Source organism: Mustela nivalis (genome assembly GCF_964662115.1).
Source record: "Mustela nivalis genome assembly, chromosome: 15".
Lineage (NCBI taxonomy): Eukaryota > Metazoa > Chordata > Mammalia > Carnivora > Mustelidae > Mustela > Mustela nivalis.
Genome location: NC_139034.1, coordinates 77,627,679 through 77,643,339, shown reverse-complemented (window position 1 = coordinate 77,643,339; position 15,661 = coordinate 77,627,679). Strand labels below are relative to the sequence as shown.

Below are 15,661 nucleotides of genomic sequence, written 5' to 3'. Positions count from 1 at the left end.
AGGTTAGCCTTGAACAAAGTAAGAAATAACCTAAACTTTGAACCAACTGATGGAAATGTTTTCCTTCTTGTCATTAGCTGAGCTCATAGCAGTTGGGATGAATTCAAAGAGCTCTGATAGACTTTGAAAGGGAGGAATGTGAAAAATGGTTGTGTTGTTATCATCGATGAGTAGGTTGTGCTTCTCTCTTGGAATTTCTTTAGTACAATAAAGGCACATAATTTTTTAAGCAAACTGCAAAAAAAAAAAAAAAAAAAACCACCAACATGCACTACAGAGGGGACAATTGAGCCTTTCAAATGATCTGTTAGAGGGACTGGTAAACTAGTAGTTAGTGATTTTTTTATATAGTGATTTTTTTTAAAACATAGAGGTTCAGTTGCTATTATAAAGTGGTTAACTAACTTAATTTTTAATTAGTGTCTTTAATAGTCTGAACTGAAACTTCCCTGTAATGGATTGGATTTGAACTAAATTGTTTTGCTCAGCGACACGTGAGGCTGCCTCACATTGTTTTGCCTTCAAAATGATACTGCTAACTGTGAACTGAGAAAGTCTTTAAATATGATGGGCTTTTTCACTGCAGATTTTCATCTGAGTGATTTCGTTTTCTTCCCCCTGGTATATTGTGTAGAGATGTTATTCATTATCTTGGATTCCTTTCTGCTAGCACAATAGTGCATTTATCCATTGAGTACTAGAGCCCCTTGCCTGCCGCGTAGATTTAACTGGTTTAAGCTCCTTGCTGATGTAACTTAGGATTTCTTGGAGGAAGTTGTGTGGTTTGCGTTCCCTTGTGAATATTCTTAAAAGTCTTTGTCAGTGTTTCTCCAGATGTGTAGAAATATTTATCCAGAGGCTTAAATACACTATAGAAAGATGCTGCATGATTTTTTTTTTTTTTTTTATCACACAAGTGACTTTTAAACTATTTCCTTCTCAGGGCACCTGGTTGCTCAGTTGGTAGTGTAGTGCATGTGACTCTTGTTCTCGGGGGTCATGAATTTGAGCCCCATGTTGGGCGTAGAGATTAGTTAAAAAAACAAAACAAAACAAAACAAAACTTCCTTCTCTTTTTACTGCTCAAAACATCAGCTTCTCACATCCCAGTTACTTGTTTCTGTCAGTCTCACCCTAGGCCGGTCCACGGGGAGTTCCTTTTTCCGCTGTCCTGGTTGAGGCTGTGCCGGCAGCCGCTGTATCCACTGGTCCAGAAGCTGCATGGGGAGCTCAGGCCCTGAGCATCTGCAGAGACAGGTGTGACAGAAGGGTGAAGGCAGCAGGGACACACCTGAGAAGCTTTCTCTTTTCTTTTCTTTTTCTTTTTTTTTTTTAAAGATTTATTTATTTGATAGAGATCACAAGTAGAGAGAGAGGAAAGGGAAGCAGGCTCCCCGCCGAGCAGAGAGTCCGACTCGGGGCTCGATCCCAGGGTCCCAGGATCAAGACCCTAGCTGAAGGCAGAGGCCCTAACCCATGGAGCCACCCAGGAGCCCCCTGAGCAGCTTTTTCTTATCTGATACCGTTCCTCTTCTTCCCCAGCGGAAGCAAGATAATACAGAGCTCGGAACGGGTAAGAGAAGCAAGGATACCGCAGCAGGGCCTCTGTCCAGGTCGGATCTTCTTACTTGTGATTATTGCTCCTTACAGCAAATGAGAATCTGATAAACTGCGGGGAAGACAGCCTTTTCTTCCAAGATGATTTTTTTAAAAAAGTATGCCAGCACAGTCATGAGATCTATTTGTTAGTGCCGTTCCTTATTATCTCCCGTAGCCCAGGTACTTGGTGAGAGTACAGTGTGTAACATTTAAAGATAAGGAACTTACTTTATTCAACAGGTAACATTTTAAAGTTAAGTTTTGCTGGTTTTAGTTACGTGCACAATCAGTCCTTGGGGGAAATGTCACATAGTTTAGAAAGCATAAAAATAATGAGTGTGTGTAAATATAGTGTAGAACTAGGGAAACATAAAGTGCCCTTATTTTTACTCCAAGTGCTCACAATTAGTTATTTGGTGGATACACTTTCTTTTTTGTTTTGTTTTTATTTTTTTAAAGTCATCTCTACACCCAACATGGGGCTTGAACTCAAAACCCTGAGATCAGGCATTGCATGCTTTTCTGACTGAGCCATCCAGGCGCCCCGGTGTATAGTATACACTTTCAGACTTTGTCCAGTGCATATAAAAATATAACTTCTTGTGGCGTATGTGTTTGGAAAATGTACTGTACTATAGATTTCTGCATTAAATTACTCCTAGAACAGATCAAAAACATCTTTCTTTATCACCATAGACTTATGTCATTATTCTTAATGGTTGTGTGATTCTCAATTTTATGGCAGTATCATAATTTGATGGTTATTTAATTTGTTTCCAATTCTTTGCAATTAGTACAATGGACGGTCATTGAGAAATGCCTTTGTGGGCTGTGGATGACTAATAGTGCACTTACTAGCAACTATAAATATATCTTAAAGCACTTAATGTAAGCCAGTATTTGTTCTGTAAAACGTCAATCAGAAGTCTCTTCTTGCTGCTTTTCTTGGGCATTTATATTTCTTTCTCCTCTGCCAGGACAACGGTTGAGGTCTCCCTGGGCAGCGGGTGCTTATTCTGTGCTAGGTAAAGCCAGTGTGTCTTAGAAAAGTAAGTGGGTGGACGTTCTGAAGTTTCAGGGGCTGCTGGGGTTCCACTTACACTTACCTTCATAGATGGGTCTTGTCCCCTCATTTTGACGGTAAGCAGGGGACGCTCTGCGCGGTGAAACTTCTCCATGCCCATCCAGGCTCACTGCCAGCCCCATTGAAAAATGACTTTGTGGGCTGTGAATGACTAACAGGGGAACAATCAGGATATTCTTGACGTCTGCAGGTTAGTTACCCTGTTTACATTTGAATACTTATTTTTGCCTCCCCCAAACTCTAAATTCCTGGAAATAATTTATTCTAATTGGTATTTCTCAGCAATTTAGAGGAACAGGGTGTGGCCTCAAAGAGTCAGGAGTGGCTGGGGTATATGTCGTTCGTGTTGCCCTTTTGTTGGGTTATTTTCAACAGGCATTGGAGAACTGTAGTATAGGTCTTATTTGGGGACTTTGGAAGGTTGAAAGATGTGAAGATAAAAAAGAGGTGAATTTTCATGTGTTAGGTATACTCATTAGATGTTTTTTTTAAGAGTTTCTTTATTTAAAGATTTATTTGAGAGAGAGAGTGAGCACATGCAGGAGTGAGTGTGAGCAGGGGCAGGGGAGAGGGAGAGAGAACCTCAAGCAGACTCCCTGCTGAGCTCGGACCTAGATGCAGGGCTCGATCTCACGACCCTGAGATCACGGCCCGAGCTGAAATCAAGAGTTGGACACTTAGCCTCCCTGAGCCACCCAGGGGCCCTGAAAAGTTTATTTTTCGAGACATCTTTTCTCTTTGCTATTTTTCTGGGATCTTTAAGTGGTAAAAATTGAGTCTGAATTCTTAGTTTGATATTTTCAATGAACACATGTTTAGCTAAATGGCTACATGGGAGGCAGTACCTGTGGCGATATAGTTACGGGTATGAGACCCGGCTTCTGGCTGGACAAGGAGGTGCACTGCCTGGGAAAACCTTTCTCTCTCTGAAGTTCTATTTACTCTAGAAATAGACAAAGAAGTGAATTAAGACACAAACCCTGTAGTGTAAGGTTATGGGCAATGATCACGTTGTTGTGTAAATCCTATAAAACTTTAGATGACTGTGATTGAGTTAATTAAATTATGCTTATAAAGCCCTTTGGCCTTGTAGATTTTCCGTCATCCCTATAGGCATCTTTAGAAGTAATTAATGATATTAATGACATTGGTGATATTTAATAAGTAGTTTCTTTGTGTTTTCAAAATCCTGAGTGGTGCAGGAAATTTCCTGTAAGCTTTCTAAAGAGACATATTCCAGGTGATAAAACCAGGAAAATTCATTTATTCAGGGCTATAAATCTCCACTGTGCTTGTTGGTTTTCCCCTTGATTTGTTTATTTGTTTTCTTATTCAACCCACATTTATAAGCACTGAGAATTACCAGACTTACACTTACTAATACCCTTCCTCTCCACAAGCAGCCAGGTCTGGCTAATGAAGGACTCTCATATGGTATTTATTAGGAACAAGGAGCGCTAATCTCACCCATCCTTTTCCACTTAGGCAGACAACACTTAAATCATAGTTCCAGCAAAGACATGTTTTCTTGAATTTTTAGCATCCGAAGCAGGCCCAGCCCTGCGTTACAGAAGGCACAAGGACCCCCGACCGTTCATATAAACAGTTTTCATGAATGAGGCCCCCGAAGGAGCACATGTATTTTGTGATGCTGTCACTGGAAGGAATCTTTGGGGACTGCATGCTTAGATGGGTCGGGGTGAACTGACTAAGCCTGCAGACATGGGAAACTGTCCCAGAGAAGGGACTTTCACAATTGTGTCACTACAGAACGCACGCAGTTCCTGTGTGCTGCTTTCTCCTGTTGTTCATCAGTAGGGAAGTGGGAGGGCTGATCGCTGTATTTTTTTTTTAATGGCAAGGTTGATTTCTTTTGTTTTTTTTTTTTGAGTACTAACAAAAATATATAGTGCCTTGCTCTGTGCCAGACACTGCTTTAAGCCTGTAACACAGATCATTTCAATTCTCACAGTTCTAGGAGACAAGTGCTATTATTGTTTCTCTTTTTTACAAATGAGAACACAGCACAGAGAGGTTAGGTAACTTGGTAGAAGTTACATCTTTAGTAAGTGCCAGAGCTGGGGATTTTTGTCTTCCAGCAAGATGATTTTCCAAAATGCATACCTGGACACTTAACATACAATTCATAAACAAATACGAACATATTTGCTTAGGGTTAGCGTTGGTATTACAAAGATGAAAGAGACATCTTACTCTCTTCCTAGATGTATTTTTTTTTTAAAGATTTTATTTATTTATTTGACAGAGAGAGATCACAAGTAGGCGGAGAGGCAGAGAGAGGAGGAAGCAGGCTCCCTGCTGAGCAGAGAGCCCGATGCAGGACTCGATCCCAGGACCCTGGGACCATGACCTGAGCCGAAGGCAGCGGCTTAACCCACTGAGCCACCCAGGCGCCCCCTAGATGTATTTTTTAATGAATTTACAGACCCAGGATAACCCTGAAATGCTTATTCCCTAACCAGTAACATGGGCACCTTGGGCCCTGTTGGGTTTGGAGAAGGCTGCTGTTTGCTCCAAGGGCTCTTTGATGGGTCGTGGCTGGGTACGGGGCAGCTGAGCTATGTCACAGGCACGGGTGGTGTGGGTGGCCTCACAGAAAGCCCTTTGGAGACCGGAGACATATTTTTGGTTCCAGATCTGCCTTGCAGCCCCTGCTGATCATCCCCCTTCCCTCCCCTCCCCTGCCCCAGTCCCCGCTTCAGCAGTTTTCTCATCTGTGAAATGAGAAGCACGTAGTAAATAATCTGAGTCCTCTTCTGGGGCTAAAGCTCCACGGTTCGGGGTTATTAGCTTTGCTCCCAGAATAACCTGGGATGGAGTCAGGCCAAGAGCCTGCAGTTTTAGTTTCAGGTTCTGTGTTCAGTTTACTCAAAATTTTCTGGGTTTTGAGTTGTAGGAGCTACAAAATAGGGGATATTGGATTGCCCTGCAATGTAGTGGGTAAGATGCGTGAATTGGGTTGGCCAGCCTGGAAATAGATAGAAGTGGCAGCAGAATTTGGGGTTAGCAGGGAGAACCATGCAGGACAGTCACAAAGGCCTGACAATCCTGCAGATGACGTATCACTGTGAGTATAATTTTAGAAGCAAGAAGGCTTGGAAATTATAGTTTATCCTCCACCTTCCAGAAGTTTGAAATATCCCTGTAATGTGATATAGCTAGTCCTAAGGTTCTCTTAGAGTGACATTTTGAGGTTTTAGAAGTTTCTAGTGCTCACTTTGCATTCAAGAGTCTGTACCACCTCCCAGTGGATCTCTGAGGGTTTAGCCAGGTTCTCGGGGTTGGGGCGGGGGGGCAGCGGGGACCAGGCTGAAGTTCTGTTTCGGGATCTCCTTGCTGTGAGGCAAGGGTGAAGCAGAAGTGACTGATGCAAGGAGCCTGGGGCTCAGGCATAAGACCTGGGTCCTTTGCCTTTTAAACCTACTTGACATTTCTGAGCTAAGTCTGGGCTTCTATCAGATGGAGATAGTAGTAGTGACTGCCCTCCAGTGAGCTCGTCTCCAGAGGTTATCTAGACTGCCCCTGTCGACTTACCGCAGTGAATCTTTCTTTGCTTTGGGCTGTGCTCGGACATGCTGCCAGACTGCTCTTTCCGAAACCCAGATAAACTCCTTTTCTAATTTTCCTTTGCAGAGAAGGCAAAGCATGACTTACTTGATCCTTGGAGGCCAGCCCTGAACTGGCCTCTTCTCTCATACCTTCCAGAATGCATCCCGACCGGGCCCCACAGCTGCTCCTGTACCTGGCACGCCTCACTACCAGACCGTCCCGGTCTGCCCTTCAAGTCGCAGCACACATGCCCGCTCCTCCAGGAAGCCTTCCCTAACCCTCGCCCCACATTTTCCCACAGGCTGTGTGCTCCTTGCGCTCCGTGTGTTCCATGGTGGCATCACTCTTCTAGAACGTTCAGTTATTATACAACTCTGCTGCATTGTAACTAAGGCTTATACCCCAGTTTTCCCCACTAATGGCCGGGGTTGGGGGGGGGGGAAGCTTAGGCCCCAGTGGGAACCGTGAGTGTTTTGTTTTCTTTGTATTCCATCTCTGACATAATATCAGTGCTCCCTCTGCCACATCTTCTGTTCTTTTTGGCGTGGTCTTGGTCACTCTTTGAGGACTGTATTGGCGAAGAATGGGTTACAGAAAGGACCCTCCAGGAGAGACTGGATCTTCTTCAGCCTTCTCTCTCCCCCTTTAAAGGTTTAGACACCAATATCCACAGGGGTTGAACTGCCAGAAGTAAAAAGGGCTGCATCTAGAGGAAACTGCTTGACTAAGTAGGCTGTGGGTATTATGCCCTGAAACTCTCCTGTGCTTCTGTTATTTTTGATCTAAAATGCCAACCAGCATTTTATGTGAGTGCTTGCTTGAGTACAGAAGTGCACATTTATGTAAACAAAGTCATAACTCTTTTCTGTCTTCGTCTTAGCCAGTACCCTTTTGTTATCTGTACCACTTCCTGTCACCTGTTCACCTCCTATGGTTATAGTACATTTGGAAAAAATCATTGTGTGACCTCAGTACCAGCATCCCATGACTATATGTGGAAAAGGTAATGGAGACCCGTAAGATACGGGGCAAGGAGGATACCTCTTCCTGGGGGAGAAAGGTAGGAAGGACAGGAAAGGTGGGGCGTCTTAGCATTAACAGTGCAGGTTGCCTCCTTTACTTGACAAAGATGAAACCTGTCTTGTCTATAATGCGGGATGGTATTCTTCCAAAATCTTTCTTGTCCCCACAAGTAACAGTTTCAAGAAGTGGTTAGTCCTTTGTTTTGCCTCAAATTTTAAAAAATTACCTGTATGTTAAAGTTTCATGCAGTCTAGAATAGTACTGTTTAATAGAAATACAGCATGGGCTACATACGTAATTTTAAAATTATTGGTAGCCAAATTAAAATTTAAAAATAGGTGTAATTAATTTTGGTAATTTAATTTTAACCCATTATTGCCAAAATACTATTTTAGCATTTAATCCTTACAGAAATATCAAGGCATTTTATGTTCTTTTATTCCTGCTAAATCTTTGAAATTTTATGCCTCTAGTTTTTCTGAATTCAGAATAGCCACATATGGCTGGGGGCTACTGTATTGAACAGTGTGGGTCTGTAGACTTATGTATTCTGTAGCTTATGTACCTCCAACCAGAAAGTTGTTGTTTGGGGAGGGGGGTGAGTCATTGGATGGGGTACTGTATTTGTGACCCCGTGGAGGGAAAAGGCACGATTTAAGTGTGTAGTTGGGCTTGCCTCATAAAGATGACCCTTAAACTATTTATTGGTTAAGTAGATTAAATACTACCCGATGACATTAATATATGTCCCAGCATTCAAACCTGGTTCTTCAGGAAGACTTAGTATCTTGGGGTATGATTTTTAATATTCTTGAGACTGAAAATGAGGTTTTTTTTTTTTTTTTTTCATGAAAGGACTCTGCCTTTTCTCTTTCCCTTGGTGAAATCATGGAGCAGGGAGGGAGTCTGTTTTGGCGGGGGAGGGGGGGTTCAGTGCCCAGGATTGGGCGGAAAGCCTCAGACTTTTGTCCTCCCTGGAGATGTGGTGGCTGAGGCATCACAGTGTGCAGTGGTGCTGTGCAGTTGTCAAACAAAGGGAAGTGGAGACATTGGGGAAACATTTCCTATTCTAGAACACAGACGTTCTATCGTGCTTATTGCAGGTGAGTTATGGGACGGGTCCTGGGCTTGCAGCCAGGAGATCCAACGGTCACCATCTGTGTGACCTTCACTCATTTATGTAAACCCTGTGAGATTCAGTTTGCTCATCTGTGAAATGCTGATGATACATACTGATTTGGGAGGAGTTAATGTGTGTGTGATCCCGCAAAAGCATATGTGTTTTGTAGGCACCAAAGTTTTCTTGTGTCCGGGTGACACAACTTTGTATGATCCTCATGACCATCATTTCATTCCTGCCCTGAACAGGTGCTGTACATTGAACCTTTTCAATAACCGTGAGATGATGACAGAGAACTTGTTCCTTTTCCCATTTTCTGATGTAGATACAGAGATTTAGTAACCTGTCCCAAGGACACATAGCCAATAAGCAGTTGGAGCTGGGATTTCCTAAAAATACTTTTAAATATGAAATTCTCAAACATGCACAAAAGTAAACTAGCAGAGGGCTTCTCAGACTTGGTTGGGCCTCAGAATCACGTGGCTTTGTTAAAAACCCAGACTGCTAGGCTCCACCCCCAGAATATCTGATTCAGTAGGCCTGGGATGAGTTTGCATTTCTCACAAGTTCCAGATGATGCTGGAGCTGCTGGTCTGGGGTTGCACCTTGAGAACCCTTGGACCAGTGTAATGAACTCCTATCTGCCTGTTTTGAAATCTGACTGTATTGGGCCTTTTAAAGCCTTTAAGCTTAATTACTTGACCTTTTCAGTTCATATTTCCAAAAATAGTTTTTATTGACACAGGAGGAATTAAGAATTTCAAGCAAAATGCTAGAAAGAAAAATTGTTGGCTGGAAAAGGATCTGTCGTACGGATTTAAGACAGAATTATTTATACAATTATCTTGGTGTATCTTTTTATTTTTTGCTTTCATTATTCCTTTATGCTTGTGCAAAAATGGCAGGCAGAATTGGAAGCTGGGATGCATGCGTGAGAGGCACACGCTGAGCCCGCCCCCCCCAGGCTCTCGGTCTGTTCTCTCTCTCTCTCCTCTGTACACCCTCCTCTGCCTCTCTTAGCGCATGCTCCTCATCAAGGGAGAAGACCTTCGGACACGGTCTTTGCAAGGACGACATCCCCATGCCACTCAGCCCTCTTCTCGTGTGCCTCCTGGGCACTGGGCGTGGAGGAGTCCCCCTCCATCCCTGTCTGGGCTTCTCTGATTACCATTCTCTGCACATCCCCGTTGAGCACAGCTGACTAAAAGCAAGGAGCTCTGTGGGTTTTCATTAATTGGTCTTATCTTTACTACCTCAGTTTGCATCCTTATGTGTCTCTTAGACCATTTTCTAGATGTTATTGATTTGGTGGTTTTCACAGAGTCTTTAATTCTGTTTATTTTAGTAATAGGATAATAATTTTTGGTAAACCACAGTTATTTATAAAACTGACAAATACAAAACCCAGACTCTTTTCCTTCCTTCCATCAAACTGATGTTGCGTGTCCCAAGTTTTGCTAGTGCTGACATGCCTCATTAAATAAAATCTTCATTTAGTGACAAGTCCTCTCATTTGAGGGCTTTTTTTAAAGTTCTGTATAAAAAGGGAATTCAGCACCTTATCAGTGTTTATAATATAAAGAACGGTATTCACAAGCACGTCATTCTTTTAGCCCGCTCTGAGGACAGCACCGCACTTCCATGTGAGAATCCATTTAATGTCTGAGGCTTTGGTGTCCGCTATGCAGTCTTCTAAACATTCACCAGTTCATTAACCGTGTGGGAATGCTCAGGTTTGAGCTTGCTTCGCAGTCCAAGCTTAGATACGGTCTCTTTTTCCTCCAGTTCTTTGTATCACGTGCTTGTGCACACGGTTATTGAAAGTGCAAAAGTCAAAATGTAGAGGCCGAAGGGAAGAGCATGGAGCAGGGGTCAGGAGACCTGGGATCCGGGCCCATGCTTGCCGGCAACTCCCCATGGGCCTGGGGACAGCCACAAAACTCCCACGCTCCTGGGTTTTCCTGTCTGTAAAACAAGAAGGAATCTTAGGTTCCGATGTCTGCACATCGTAGTTCTAGTGTTACCAGACCTCCTGCTCCTTTTAAACAAGCATGCTTCTCAAAGCCGCCGAGGCCATTGTTCCCGCGCACACTGAGGAACAGTCTGGAGAAGAACATGTGTTATTGGAGGGGACGTGATCATATTTCGATTATCATGATCTCTTTAAGTTTTTGAGTCCCGGGTCGAGGGAAGGAAGAGCATGTGTGGGAGGGCGCTTTCCTGAGGGAGCACGGCACGGGACCGGTTCTGTGCCGCTTAGCCCCCTTCCTCCCGCACCACTTTCCTTCCTCGGGGCCCATCGCAGTCTGGCACACTTGCCACTCTGGCCTCCTCTTCCAGTGTAGGGAGTCTCTCTCCTCTTCAGAGACGTGTGGGCACCCCAGGCCAGCCAGTCATTGGTACCCCCTCAGACAGATGCCATTCAAATTGCTTACTGTTTATTTATGTCTTGTTTGTTTGTTTGTCTGTAGGCTCTGTGCCCAGCTCAGAGCCCAGCTCAGGGCTTGAACTCACAACCCCAAGATCAAGCCCTGAGCTGAGTTCACGAGTCAGACACTCAACCGACCGAACCACCCAGGCACCCCAGTTGTTTACTATTTTAGATGATGGATAAGTTAATTGAGCTTGTTTAGAGGGTTGCTTGGGGCACCGCCAGTCCTCTCCGACAACAGCGCTGCCCGCCTGACCAGGGAAAGCAGGGTCCTACAGTTAAGCATTCTGTTTCCCCCGCATGTCCGTTGCAGAGCCCCTTGCTCACCTCGGGTCGCTTACTCCGTGTTCTTGGCAGAGGCACCCCCATAGGGTGCCCTTTCAGAAGGGAGTTCTCATAAATGTCATTTCCTCTCTCGCGTTGGGTTTCCAGAGATGCTGCGGCATCCCCGGAGACTGGCTTCCCAAGCCCTTGGCCTCTTGGCACCTCCGTCCTCTTTATGTACCTCTGCCCGAGCTGTCCTGAACAGATCGCTGTTTCTGGAACTCACAGTGCTGAGAGGAGGATTTATCTGGAAGCTAAGGATTCTTCAGTTTCCAGATTCCTGCCAGGGCCCTGGGAGGGCCTCCAGCAACTTTATATTCAAAATTTTGTATTTTTTTTTTTTAACACATTCCCCTTTCAAATATGCAAATTTCAGGTTGCACAAAATCTCGTTCCATCGAGGAACGTGCTCTTTGGTGTCTCCATTTTCTCTGCAAGGACTCCCCAGTCCACTCCGAATCCTGGCTGGCCCACTCCTCTTTTAGACTCGGCTCTGAAGCACCCCACATTGTCAGGTTCCGTCCCTCATCTGACACATATTCATCGGGTGCCCACACTCTGCCAAGCCTTGTTCTAGGTGTTGAGGGAACAGTAAATAAAATGGAAATCTTTGCCTCTGTGGAGCTTGTAATCTAACTGGGAGTCAGGTGTGGGGGAAAGCCAGTTCATACTAAGGGGTCAAGTGCCACGTCTGTCTGTCTCCCCTCTGGACTGTGAGCTCCCTAGAGTGGGTTCTGTGTCCTTATGATCTTGGTGTCTCAAAGACCTGGCACAATGCGTGTGGATAGGGACAGGTTCAGTAAAAGTCTGTGGAGAGAGGGAGCACATAGCTGCTAATAACATTTGCATGTGAGGAAGGGATGCAACTACTAATTACAGGAAAATGAGGATTTTTCCCTTAAGATTTAAAAAAAAAAGATTTTATTGATTCATTTGACAGAGAGAGACAGATCACAAGTAGGTGGAGCAGCAGGTGGGGGAGACGGGGAAGCAGGCTCCGTTCTGAGCAGGGAGCCCGATGCGGGGCTCGATCCCAGGACCCTGAGATCATGACCTGAGTCAATGGCAGAGGCTTAATCTGCTGGACCAGTCAGGCGCCCCTCTCTTCAGATTTAACCACTTCATGAAGTTCCTGGTGGGCGGATGCAGTGAGAGTTGTGTGTAAGAAAGGAGCAACGGGAAGGCTCCCTGGGCAGCCCCGACTGACTCCTGGCTTCAGAAGGAGCCTTCTCGTTGCAGAGCTCGTTGCTGCGTGCTCCCCTCCCCAGGGACAGTGTTGGGGTCCTGTCGGCAGCGTCGAGAAGTGCACCATTTTGAAAATGGACTAAGTTCCGTGAGGAATTTTTATCTCAGCCAATCAAGTAGCTTTTACAGTCATGCAGATAAATCAAGGAAGTTTTAAATTCTTTATAAGCAGAAACAATAAATTTCTCTTTTCTTAAAATAGAAAGCTCCCAGAGTTGCTGTTTCCTCAGTTTGCTATTTCAAGAAGCGGTATTCAGGATTGAGCTTGTGTTAACATTTAATTACCAGAGACACAAAGTCCAGAAATGACTAGAAAGTTCCCAGGAAGCTATCCTGTCAGAGGGAGAAGCAGTGAAATCAGTAAGCCTGTCTGCTGAGCTCTTCCTGTGGTTTTCGAGGCTTCATACATGATTGGCCAAAATTGAGCTCATCTGTGCGCCTGTACTCTCCAGCTATCCTGGATTCCAGAGGAATCTCACTTTCCTGGCATCCAGAGGAGTCCCTAGCTTCTGTTTGCCTTTGGATCTGGAATTTCAATTTGCATGGATGTTCGGCAGCCAGACCCACAGCAACAAATGCTGGAGGAAGGAGTGAGGTTGGAGAGCTTCGAAGGGAGGTTAATGGGGAGGACACTGCGGAGCATGCCTTTTGTCACCTGTGACTGCCACAGGATCACGGGCTCACCATGCTGCCCCTGCTTCCACCAATGGATGGGGACTGGTGGGGTCGTGGTATCAGGGGCTAACCTGTACCCATGTTGTTCCTTGAGATGCAGCTCCTCCTTCCCACTGTCCTGATCACATGGCTTTGGCTTCAGACCTTACCCGTAGATCTTCAGCAAGGAAGCCAAGATTTCTGTTCATTGTTATGCGCATGTCTGTGGGCACTGGGCCTCCCAAAACTCTCTAGTAGAGTCTGCCTCTGCTCTGTCCTCTGAAGGGCCACCTAACCGGCTGTGAGCATTGCAACATGGGGCTCACCGCCTGCCCCTCTCACCGCCTCTAGAATCTTCAGTCCTGCTGCTCTCATGGCCCTGCCCTAGGGGAGTGGGTCTGAAGTGCTTCTGTCTACACCCGAACCCCCCAACTGTTGTTCTTCTCGGTCTTGCCTGACACAGGCTTCATCAATACTCCATTCAGTTTTTAATGGAAGCGTCTATTGATACTTATTTTGGGCTCAGTCCCTGAATCCCAGTGTCATCTCTGTTAGTATACAGTTTCCTCTGTTTGGCCTTTTGTGTTTCCTTCTTTGTGCATGCCCTTACCATTGTTGTCTGTTGAATTTTACATGTCCTTGGAGCGTGCAGGAAAGTTTTTGTGAACAGATTGGTTAAACAATGTCTGTGCAGCCTTCACCACTCCCCTCCCCCACCAAAAAAAAAATCACTGTCATGCAGACAACACATTAAATAATAATAATGCTTATAATAGTGAAAATGACACATTTATCATTTCAGTATCATTTTATCATTTCAGTAGTGAAAATGGCATCATTTATCACGTGCCAGCTTGCGGGCTCTCTCAAGCATTTCCCCAGCACGCACCCAGCAGAGCCTGATAACAGCCCCACACACCGGTGCAGCCCAGCTTTCTTCTCCCTGAACTGCACTGCCTTTGATTTGATCCACATGTGGGGTATCTCTGAGCAGATCCAGGTTTTGTGAGTGATGCAGTTTAGAACGTGGGGGCCTTGTCTAAAAATGTGACTCCAAATTATAAATACAAAACGAGCCCTGGAAGTTAATATATATTTAGACGTTGAAAGGAAATCACTGCAAATTAAAAAGCTACCTCAAAACATAAATGACAGAAATACAAGCAAATAGCACATTTTTTTAAGGTTTTATTTATTTATTTGACAGAGATCACAAGTAGGCAGAGAGGCAGGCAGAGAGAGAGAGAGAAAGGAGGAAGCAGGCTCCCTGCTGAGCAGAAAGCCCGATGCAGGACTTGATCGAGGACCCTGAGATCATGACTCGAGTCGAAGACAGAGGTTTAACCACTGAGCCACCCAGACGCCCAGAACAACACATTTTTATGAACAGATCTCGTGGTACATCTCAGTAATACTGTCTTCCCTACATTTTGTTTGGTTTCATACTGTTATTACCTCTTCATATGATCATGGTTTGATCACTCTTATTCCAAGGATGGATCATTTAAACTTACCTATAGCATTTAGTCAACATCTGTATTTTATTAATCACTGTTCAGCAAAGTTCCCTCTAGTTTAATAACATAGGGTAACATCACATAAATTTTTAGGATTGAAAAAAAAACCTCTAGTAGGTTTCCTTCATATATGAACTGAATAATTTGGGGGTATTCTTAGATTGTGCAATGGCTTACCTCAAATAACCCCCCAGCAGTCCTGGGGCCAAACCCTTGGAGATATACTTGTATTGCAACATAGCCCCTCATGCTGCCCCTCATGTGACGTTGAGTCATGACCTTGGGTGGACTGACATTGTGGCCGTGGAAGCCAAGATGCAGAGCAGAAACTGAACTCTGCACAGACTCAGGCCCTGGACAGGGGTCAAGGCAAGTGAGGGACACCCATCTTTTCCCACAGTTGTTATGTCCCTGGGTCCTGGGCTAGATGCAGGGGTGTGGGGGGCAGAGAGAAGGAGACTCAGCCCTGCCTCAGGCCACTGAGAGTCAAGAAGGTAAGCTGTTCGCTGGTCGTTTCAACCCAAGGCAGAATGAACTGCACTCCAGTTCTGCTACTAACTGGGGTGTCCCTGTTAGGAGGTGTGCCCCAGGTACAGAACCAAGTACTTTTTGTGTGCCCTGGGGCTGGAGCAACTCTGCATTCACTCTGTTGGCATATTTGCCTGTGGGAGATTAGTGTTTAGAGGAAGGATTCTGCTAAAATAGGACATTTGTCAGCGGCAGCCCACAGGGCTGTAGGCTGGTGACAGGTGCAGAGGTGTGAGTGAGTGACAGGAGGAGCAGGCCTGTGTCACAAGTGGGGCCCCATTGCTTCTGTGCTGGGCCTAGGGGTTAGAGATACAGCGAGAACCCGCATGGCAGCCTCCACAGGACAGTTGCACGTGGGTCAAGGAGTTCAGAACTTTGCCCACCTGAAGAATTCTCACTCTTCAGCACATTGAGGCATCACTTTGGTGCTGAACTGAGGAAATGTCCCTGCCCATGGGTGGCAGTCGGCTCAGCCTCCTCCCTTAGCTCTGCATTTAACTTCTGCCAGCACCTCCTGCTATATTGAATTAATGTTTACAAGCCACCCTCTCCCACTCTCCAGAATG

The 15,661-nt window shown here is 45.1% G+C and overlaps 1 protein-coding gene across 23 annotated transcripts in view; it reads left to right on the top strand.

The window, feature by feature from the left end:
• The window catches only part of DOCK9 (dedicator of cytokinesis 9), a 211,915-nt gene that overhangs the window by 38,036 nt on the left and 158,218 nt on the right, over positions 1 to 15,661 (top strand). The gene's annotated exons all lie outside the window — the stretch shown is intronic.